The 9,677-nt window shown below is 36.2% G+C and overlaps 2 long non-coding RNA genes across 2 annotated transcripts; both read right to left on the reverse strand.

Annotated features, from left to right (window-relative positions):
* Positions 1–2,680: 2,680 nt before the first annotated feature.
* On the reverse strand, positions 2,681–5,504 carry LOC114678325 (uncharacterized). Its single transcript, XR_003729670.2, has 2 exons — positions 4,341–5,504; positions 2,681–3,590 (listed from the first exon to the last, which is right to left on the reverse strand). It is a non-coding gene; the product is annotated as an uncharacterized LOC114678325 (long non-coding RNA).
* A 2,833-nt stretch (positions 5,505–8,337) lies between these two features.
* On the reverse strand, positions 8,338–9,677 carry LOC114678326 (uncharacterized). The gene is made up of 3 exons (XR_013417904.1): positions 9,542–9,677; positions 8,624–8,713; positions 8,338–8,476 (listed from the first exon to the last, which is right to left on the reverse strand). It is a non-coding gene; the product is annotated as an uncharacterized LOC114678326 (long non-coding RNA).

Here is a 9,677-nt window from a genome sequence, read left to right on the forward strand (position 1 = left end):
TTTGTGGAGAAAAAGATTGGCATTCAATTTTCTGTGTTATAAACTCATCTGTGACCTTAAATGAAATACTTTACAAACACAAGGCAAATTATTTATCAAGCCAGAAAGAGAAACTTGGAGCTATTTTATCAAGGTAAGTTTGATTGGTCAGTGTGCATGTGTATGTATTGGTTATTTCAATAAAATGGGCTTTTTACATAAATGGCACAGATATAGAGATACAGATGTAGGTATAGAAATATAGATACATATTAAGAAGTCACGATTTAATAAAAGCATATACCAACTGTGAACTTAGTAAAATGCTCTATGACTATACATTGAAGTGAATCAAATGGATTCTGAGAAAGACAAATTTAAAGAGTTCTTGAACCATGAATATAAGATTCCAGTGGGAAGGTACCAATGACTTTGTAGGCTTAGCTCTTTAGCAAGAGCACTGGTTATCAGCTTAATTAATCAGACCTAGTCCACCTTATCCTAATAAGTGGTGCCTGTTATAGGGAAAATTGTTATTGTTTTTGCAAACAGTGGGCCTGAATTTCACACTTAGCCCTGTCCTTACTGCCTGTGTGACATCAGGCAAGTCGCTTGAACCTCCTGAAACTCAATATTCTACCATCTATAGCATGTCCTTAGTGACTCAGGCTGTTGTAACCAAATAGGACACTGGTTGTAAAGCTTCTTTGTAAACTCTAAATGTCCATTCTCAATCTCAGCACTTTGGGAGGCCAAGGCGGGCAGATCACAAGGTCAAGAAATCGAGACCATTCTGGCTAACGCGGCGAAATCCTGTCTCTACTAAAAATACAAAAAAATTAGCCGGGCGTGGTGGCCAGCGCCTGTAGTCCCAGCTACTCGGGATCCCGAGGCAGGAGAATGGCGTGAACCCAGGAGGCAGAGCTGAGATCGCGCCACTGCACTCCAGCCTGGGCGACAGAGCGAGAACTCCGTCTAAAATATATATATATATTCCATTCTCCTGTAAGGTGTTATTATCATAATGACTCTTGTGGAGGCCTAACAGTGATGCCATGAGACAGTGCTTACCTACAGGAGACTAAATCACTCTCACTTATCCTTCTTTCTGGGAAAGAAAGATGCTAGGCATACCTGCTTGAGCCCCCTCAGGACAAGAGATGTCTTTGCCCTTCATTCTTCCATTCTCCTTTCCACTCTAATAGACTGTGCTGTCATGCTACCTGCTACTGTGCTAAGCAAACATTTACATTCACTGTAAAGAAGAGATTGCAGAGGCTTCATGAAACACAGAATCTATAAGTCAGTGACTCACCCAGAGAGTTACTACAGTATGGTGATGTGGCCTTTGGTTTAGATGGAAATTGTATTTCTTCTCTAGTGTTTGCAGTTAGCAAAAACATGCACAATCATTGACGAAAGTATGGCACTACTAACAGCACTAGAATATTGCCTATGTTTATAATCATTTGTGAGAAAGGGGATTTCTGCTTTTGTTTGTTTGTTTGTTTTAAAGAAAATTGCCCCATAGCTATAGCATTCCAAAGGGTTTTCTAACTTGTAGCACTTTGTCAATCCATTTTTATATACTATATCCTCTCTTAAAATCACTGGAACTGCCAACTTTGGATATCTTTTTGAATATTCATAAGGAAACCTGTTTCATCTGAAACACATTAAAAGGTAAACAATAAAAGTCAGATGTCACGAGGTTTTCCACAAAAGCCAATTATGACTATTAAATTTTAACTGACCTTAAAGCATTTGGAAACCTGGAAAGCTGGAAGAGAGGTTTTATTGCCTACATTTTAAGATAAGAAAGTGAAATCAATACATGATTTGTTTTGTTTTGTTTTTGTTTATCTTTGAGACATGGTCTCACAATGTTGCCCAGGCTGGAATGCAGTGGCGCGATCACCCCTCACTGCAACCCCTACCTCCTGGGCTTAAGAGGTTCTCCTGTCTCAGCCTCCCAAGTAGCTGGGACTACAGGCATGGGCCACCACACCCAGTTAGTTTTTAAATTTCTTGTAGAGACAGGGTGTCACTATGTTGCCCAGGTTGGTCTTTAACTCCTGGCCTCAAACAGTCCTCCTGCCTCAACCTCCCAAAGTGCTGGAGGTACAGGCATAAGCCACTGTGCCCGGCCAATTACATGATTTTCTAAAGTCACACAGTAATGAGTGGCAGATTCAGAACTTGAGCCCTAAACACCCTGATTAACAACAGGTAGTTTCTGACTTGGAGACTCTATTTACTTTTACTAAAAATAATTTCAAGTGTTTGGTGAGAATACATTTTTCCCAATATTCTTTAAGACTAAATTTTATATTAATAAATATGACAATTTTTTCCAGAAAAGTGCTGGCTGCTTGTCCCAAATAAACTTCTAAGTGAACCATCTGTGCATAATCTAAACATTCTTCTATGTCACAAGAAACACAAATTTAGACTCTAGAATACTTTCAAAGGAATAGAATTATAGAAGGGATCTTTGAAGTTACCTTCCAACCACCTTAATTTACAGTTGTAACAAAAGTCTGGGGAAATCAAATGACTTGACCTCCATTCCACAGCTATGCACTCAAAACTAGGACTGGAACTCACATCTCCTAACTCATAGTCCGATGTGCTTTCCACTAGAAACTTGTGCCTGTCAACATTTTAGTACCAAATGCAAGTTTAGATATTTATAAGTGAGTTCAGATAGCAGCATTTACCTTTATTAACCAGTATCAAATATAATTTTGGAAATATAACTAAGATTATTCTACAAAGAACTTTGAGGAAAACTGAGATTCTCATGTTCTGTTTAGCCCTAAATAATGCTCCACGAAGTGACTTTGGAAATATTTCAATTTCCAGACAATTTCCACAGCAATAGTGTCTTAATGTATATTGAGATCAGTCTGCCTAGCTAATATACACTTCTGAATGCACACCAGAGATGTTAATACCCCAACTCTCTAATCTTTAAATGTTTCACATGGGTTTGGTAGTAGATATTAAGTTAATTAAAATAGAAGAGCTGACCCAGGATACCATTCTGAAGCTCTTGCTTATTTCTAAGTCCCTTAAAACAAAACCTGTATACACTTGACTTCATCATGTTTTTTAAAAAAAAAAATTCCTATGTTAGTTGTCACATTTAAATACCAAGACATTTCTAGCTTCTCTCAAAATGCAGGAGACCCAACCACCTGAATCCCAAGTTCCCATATGGCAATGTGTCTGGTGCTGAACAGTCACTGCCAACTTTGGACTCCACAAGGCATCTCCTCTTGCCCACAGTTCCCACTCCATCACTGGCTGGACCTTGTGGTCATTCCAGTTTGCAACCCCTCCCAAGGAATTTGTAAATACATATTCTATCACTAATACTTTACACAAAACTATATTACACTTGTAGGAATTCTTGCTTGTAAGTGAATTGTTTGCATGCACACTGGTCTTCTGTAGAACTACTAGTGGCAGGGATGAAAGGTCAGGTGTGTCAGCATTTTCTGAGTTAATATGCCTTCTCCTTGGAATGGCATTGGCTGTTCACAGGATTGAGTGATCTTGCTGGATAGGATAGCCTGTTTAGAGCAGGGGTAGTTCATAAGCTGGCTCTATAAAACATAAAAAAGAGAAGTTATTTTTGAAGACTTCTTTCTGAGCTTATATTTTATTGTTCTTTATAGAAAAACAGAGAAAAAGTTGGTACCTTATATTGCTTTATCCCTGGCAACTGACAGACCAAAGAAATCATTTATAGTGACTCACTCTAACAAAAAAACTTGTCTTTTTGACCTTACTCAAGTGTCACAAGCTTTTCAAACATCTCTTAAAGAACATAAGAGGAGACAGACGGTATTATTGTTCCCACGTTTAGCCCAACAAAATACAAATGAAGAGTTTGCTGTTTTTCTATTGTTGCTCTTGTTTTAAGATCACAGTTTGGGAGGTATTTCATCTCTGAACCACATCACTATTTGTTAATTTAATATATACATTGTATATTACTGCTACACTTCCATATTTACTTATACACACATACACACAAATAATTGTGTATGTGTGTGAATAAGCTAGTCTCTACATTTAGTAACTCACACTTGGAGAGTTAAACAGCTAAACAATACCAAGAGTGAAACAGTTAAATAATACCAATTATAATACATTATAAACAGAAGTTGTAAGAAAAGTATACATATAATGGTTTAGAAAAAAGAAGGATTGGCAATCCAGAGTGAAACAGCTAAAGAAGAAGAAGAGCATTTAGAATTTTTCATCTTTATACACAAAGAGTCTTAGAGGTATAAAACATGACATTTAGGAAATGGCATACAAGGTATTTAAAGGCTATTGAGAAAAATTACCTTTAAAATGGTGAGGTTTGAACCAAATCAATGTCTGGATAGACTTAGGCACTGCTGAAAGGTAGAACTGATAATTTTAATAAACGACAATTAGTTTAGAAACAAATAGGAGTGAAGAAAAAGAATCTAGAATAATATAGGAGACTGGGTTGATGTTAGCACAATTTATTGAAATTGATATTCAAAAGAAAAGAACAGGTTTGAGGATTGTGGCTAAAAAGCAAATCCAAAGTGTTTGCTGTTGGAACATAGAGTTCAAGGATATTTAAGACTTCTATGTGGCATCTACACATCTCTAAGCAGTCGTGGGTATAAACTAAGGGCTCAGGAAAGAAGAATGGGATGAAGATCTAAATTCTGAGAGTAATACGTTGAAGCTACATTATGACATCAGGTTAGGGCTGATAAGGCAGACTGTGTGCATTAGTTGAGTAACTAGATGTACATGTATCCCTGAACTTAAAATAAAAGTTAAATTTAAAAACAAAAGAAGTTAAGTTGCTTAGATAAGCAATGAAATAAAAAGCTGAGCAGCCTTCAAAATTTATCCAACCTGACTTTCCTAGCTAAATCTATTACCATAAAGACAAAAATTATAAGATGCTTGGGTTTCCCTTGCTTCTGTTGACAATTGAGCAATATCCCTGAAATTTCTTTGGAAATAGGGAGTCTGGGCCTGCCCTGTAAGGAGAACTGAGCTTCCAGGAAGCCCAGTGTTGTCCTAAGTTGGAGAAAGTGATGTTAGGCAAATGTACGTCCTCAGAGGTCCACTTGTATAGAAACACAGTCTGGGCCAGGGAAGAAGCACACTGGGTAACAATCTCTTCCACCCCCACCTCCACTTTTTCAGTTTCACGTGATGTTGGAGCAAAAATTGTTCCTAGCTTCCAAGAGAAAAAAATACCTTTTATCTTCCAGCCTTTACAATGCAGAAAAATTCAGTAAGTGCCTGAATCTGAACATCCAAAATCTTTTGTGCTCTGAGAAACCGACTAAAGGGTTTGAATGGATGGAAGAAGTTGAAGTAGGAGATGACGAGGGCAGTTGAGGATTATGCTGTTTCATCTACATCTACAGCACTATGTGCCCTGTTAGAACAGGCAAGTAACATAAGTGGAGAGAAAGGAGCCAGGTTTCTATTAACAGACATTGTAAAATGAGAGATAAACAATTTTTCAAACAGGTTTAATCAAAAGGGGTGACACAACAGCAACAAAGTCTAAAAATCTAGATATAACTTACACTGCTTTTTCTACTTCATAATTAAATTTAATTACAGCATCTATAAGAAACTTAAATATATAAGAAAAAAAGCCATCAAAAAGTGGGCAAAAGACATGAACAAACACTTTTCAAAATAATTTCACATAAATTATGATATCTCAAAGGTAATTCTCTAATGTATTTTTGTTGCATTCTAGCTGTGATTAGAAAAAAAACAGTTTATTAAAGAAGTCTTGCAGTAACAGAAAAAGTTAATCTCATTAATAAAGGAAACAAAGATAAAAATTGTGTTTCTCCTCGAAATTAAAAAGTCTTCTATTGAGTTGCTTAAAAGACACCAGAATGCAAAAGTATAGCATGGTGTGTTTTATAAAACAGCATCTTTCTTTCCCAGAAATCACTTGTTCCAGAATCTCAAACATTTAGAACATAAATGAGCACAAGAAAGTAAGCAATCAAAAGTTCAGAGAGCTACCAGGACAAATTTTAATGTCTTTGAGTTGTAGTTTGCTTTTATCCAAGTTACTAACCCTATTATTTGGAACGTATCTGATACTCCTAATCTTAAATATATGTTCCAGTTTTGTAATATATGTTAGTGAACTCCCTCATCCCCTCAAATATTCATATCTTTAACCTAGGATTACTACCAACTCTATTACCAAGAAATGTTTCTAAATAAATAAAAAACATAATTATGGAAAAAGAAGTACAGGCATGTTTTGTTAGGGTCGCAAAATTTTGGAAACAAATAAAATGGTTAAACAGAAGGGTGATAGTAAAATAAATAATGGTACATTATTCTTGAGAAGATGTATGCTTCTAATACAAAATAGATATGTTTAAATCTCTAATAAAAATTATATATTCAGTGTGATCATATCATGTATAAAATAAAATCTGTGACTAGAAAAAAATTAATGCAAGAAAATATACCAAAATTGGTATCTCTGTGTGGTAGGGATATAAGTCATATTTTAAAATTTCAGGACCGATACAGTGGCTCAAGCCTGTAATCCCAGCACTTTGGGAGGTTGAGGCAGCTGGACCACTTGAGGTCAGGAGTTCGAGACCAGCCTGGCAAGCATGGTGAAACCCTGTCTCTGCTAAAAATTAAAAAAAAAAAAAAAAATAGATGGGCATTGTGGTGCATGCCTGTAATCCCAATTACTCAGGAGGCTGACGCAGGAGAATCACTGGAACCTGAGAGGCAGAGGTTGCAGTGAGCCAAGATCATGTCACTGCACTCCAGCCTGGATGACAGAGCCAGACTCTGTCTCAAAAATAAATAAATAAATAAACAAAATTTTAGAACAACTCCTTATTTTATTAAAAACATTATATTGATCACATATTATTTTTACTATGAGTAACTATACCTTACAGGGAAGTTTTCAAAAACAAGTTAGAAAATGCATGCAAAGGTGATATTTAAACCATAAAACTGGCATGATAATAATAGCTTTATTTAATAAATATTATTAAATGCAATTTAATTGTATTTTATAATTTATTATTATTTTGTTACTCATTCAAAATCAAAAATAAGCAAGTATATTCACTTCTTCATAAGAGATTCTCTGAGGCTTTCCCTCATAGATCATATTCTCTGATGATAGATAGAATTTTTATGAAATCTATTATGTAATTTTCTCTGAGAAAGGAGCAAACGCCACTAGGTACAGACCCCATGGCGGCAGCAAGGCTATAAACATTACAAAATGTGCAAGAGAAAAGAACCCCTAGTTTATGAGCATCTGCTTATGCTTAGCATTATAGGTGCATATCACACATTTAGAAAAAGTTTCCACTGAAAAAAATTAAGATTAAAAAAGTCATTCTTTAGAAATGCTAGGTAATGGAATATAAGTCTGTGCATAAACACTGGTTTGGGGGTTTAAATTAGTATGAAACTGAAAGAAAAATATGACTACTCTGCCTAGGAATTCAGAATTGGCTTCTAAAAGAATTGCAGTTCACCAGGAAAAGAAAGAAGAAGGAGGTAAGAAATATATACAAATAGCTTTAATGAAAATACCTGCAATCATCGAGTATGTAGCATATGCCAGAAACTCTTTAGACACAATATTTAATTTATGATATGAAGAACTCAATTTTTAAAATAGGCAACATTCTAATGGGCTTTGGAGGAAGATGAGATAATTTCTCACTGAGGAGATCAAAGAAGATGACAAGGAAAAATTTAGCACTGCATTTAGCCTTAAGAATTCATCAGAATCTTTATCAAACTACTAATAATTTTCAGCACGCCTTTTGAAAAAGCTACCTGGTACTCTACCTCCTCCTGTAAAGTAAAGACGGTTATTGAGCATGCCAAAAAGTACCTTTAACCTGGAACCAATCACTGGTTTACGTCTGCACAATAAAGGAGTAAAGGCAATAGTTTTAAATATTAAGTGTGTCAATTGTATTTTCCAAAGGTGGCTACAACAATATCTCCGGTACCATGTTCTTCTTATAGTGAGACTTTGACAATCCTTCCATGAAGAGGTAAGGTGTATATACTGTCTCCTTCAAGCTATGCAGCAATAGTAACTCAAACATTAAACATTTATTATGAAGTAATATCTATGCTAGATCATACTTCTCAAATTTTAATGACTATATGACTTGCCCAGATATATTGTTAAAGCGAAGTCTGTTTAGTAGGTCTAGGGAAGAGCTTCAGATTCTGCATTTCCAACAAGCTGCCAGGCAATGCACATGCTGCTGGTCCACAGTCCACACTTTGCATAGAAAGTTGACATAGGAATACTATTTCTTTATCTAGAAGCACTCTGTCTTTTTTCTTCTTGGCAACATGACTAAACAGCTGTTTCATAGCAAGTAGACATGTCAGGAGAGGAAGTCTATAAAAGAATGGATGACTTCTAGATGTTTCATAACTGTACCTGTAATTTGACAAGCACAAAGTTGTATAATTTGGAATTCAAGAACATATGCTGACACTGTTTCTTAAAAACCTGTGAGTCATTGTTTTGTTGACCTGAAACTTCTAGAATTTCATGATGATGAAGATGAGTTAGGACTATACTTACATGCATTAAATGCTCACTATGGACAGATCACTGTGAGGTAGGTCAGACATTCCTTGAGTGCCCATGAAATGACCAACTGCACCTTGCAGGCTGGTAGGGGAAGAAAATCACTAATTTAAACCTTTCATTTTATAGAGGGGATGGTAGGTAGAAAGTTCAGTAGTCTAAACTGAATTGTAAATGCAGGATTGTGCAGCTGGTGCAGAGGAATTAAATTTAGAAGTAGTGGTGGGTGGAGAAGAGTTCTCAAGAACATCCAGAAGTTTTTTCTAGACTAGGAAGGGTAATACCATTGTCACCTAAGATGTATCATTCAATTTCACTAAATCTTCAGTCTTTATTTCACCTCTCTAAATCATTCCTCATGCTTAGTACAATGCCTGGGCATCAGACCTGCCTTTCATCTGTAATTATATCTCCCACTAGTCTGAAAAACTTGTGCAAAACTTACCTCCCACAACACACATATTTACCCAACAGAAGTTGGCGTTACAGACAGAAATTGGCTCAATGTTCACAAAAAATCTCTTTTCTCTTCCTGTATAAACAAGAAGACTACTTTTCCAACCTGCCTTGCCATTGGGTTGGAAGCATGTAACTGAGTTCTGAGCAGTGAAATATGAATGAATGTGCTACACACCACATCTAGGCTTGGCCATTAATTTATTTGCACAGTTCCCTACTCTCTCTCTTTCTGTTTCACAATGATGCTGGACACACATGCTCCAGATAGTGTAACTTTAAGATGGAAACATCTTGGATTCCTGAGTTATTCCTTGTAGAATTATAAGGAGCTGAGCTGACCTAGACAGAGCTAAGCTGCCAGGTATCAGAGTAGCCAATTAGGCAAGAAGCAAGAATGAAAATAACAGTGAAGCCTTTAATCACTTACAGGGATAGCATAAGCAAGAGGCTAACCTGAAGAAAATGCTGACTCCTCCTGATCAATCTTTTTCCATGGACCAGAACCAGTCAAGAATTAGCAGGAGTAGCATAGATATGGTATTCAGCTCAATCCTGAAGGAGCTTCCAAAAAACGCTCTTGGGATTTTAT

The sequence above is a fragment of the Macaca mulatta genome, chromosome 5 (assembly GCF_049350105.2).
Source record: "Macaca mulatta isolate MMU2019108-1 chromosome 5, T2T-MMU8v2.0, whole genome shotgun sequence".
NCBI classification, from domain to species: Eukaryota; Metazoa; Chordata; class Mammalia; order Primates; family Cercopithecidae; genus Macaca; species Macaca mulatta.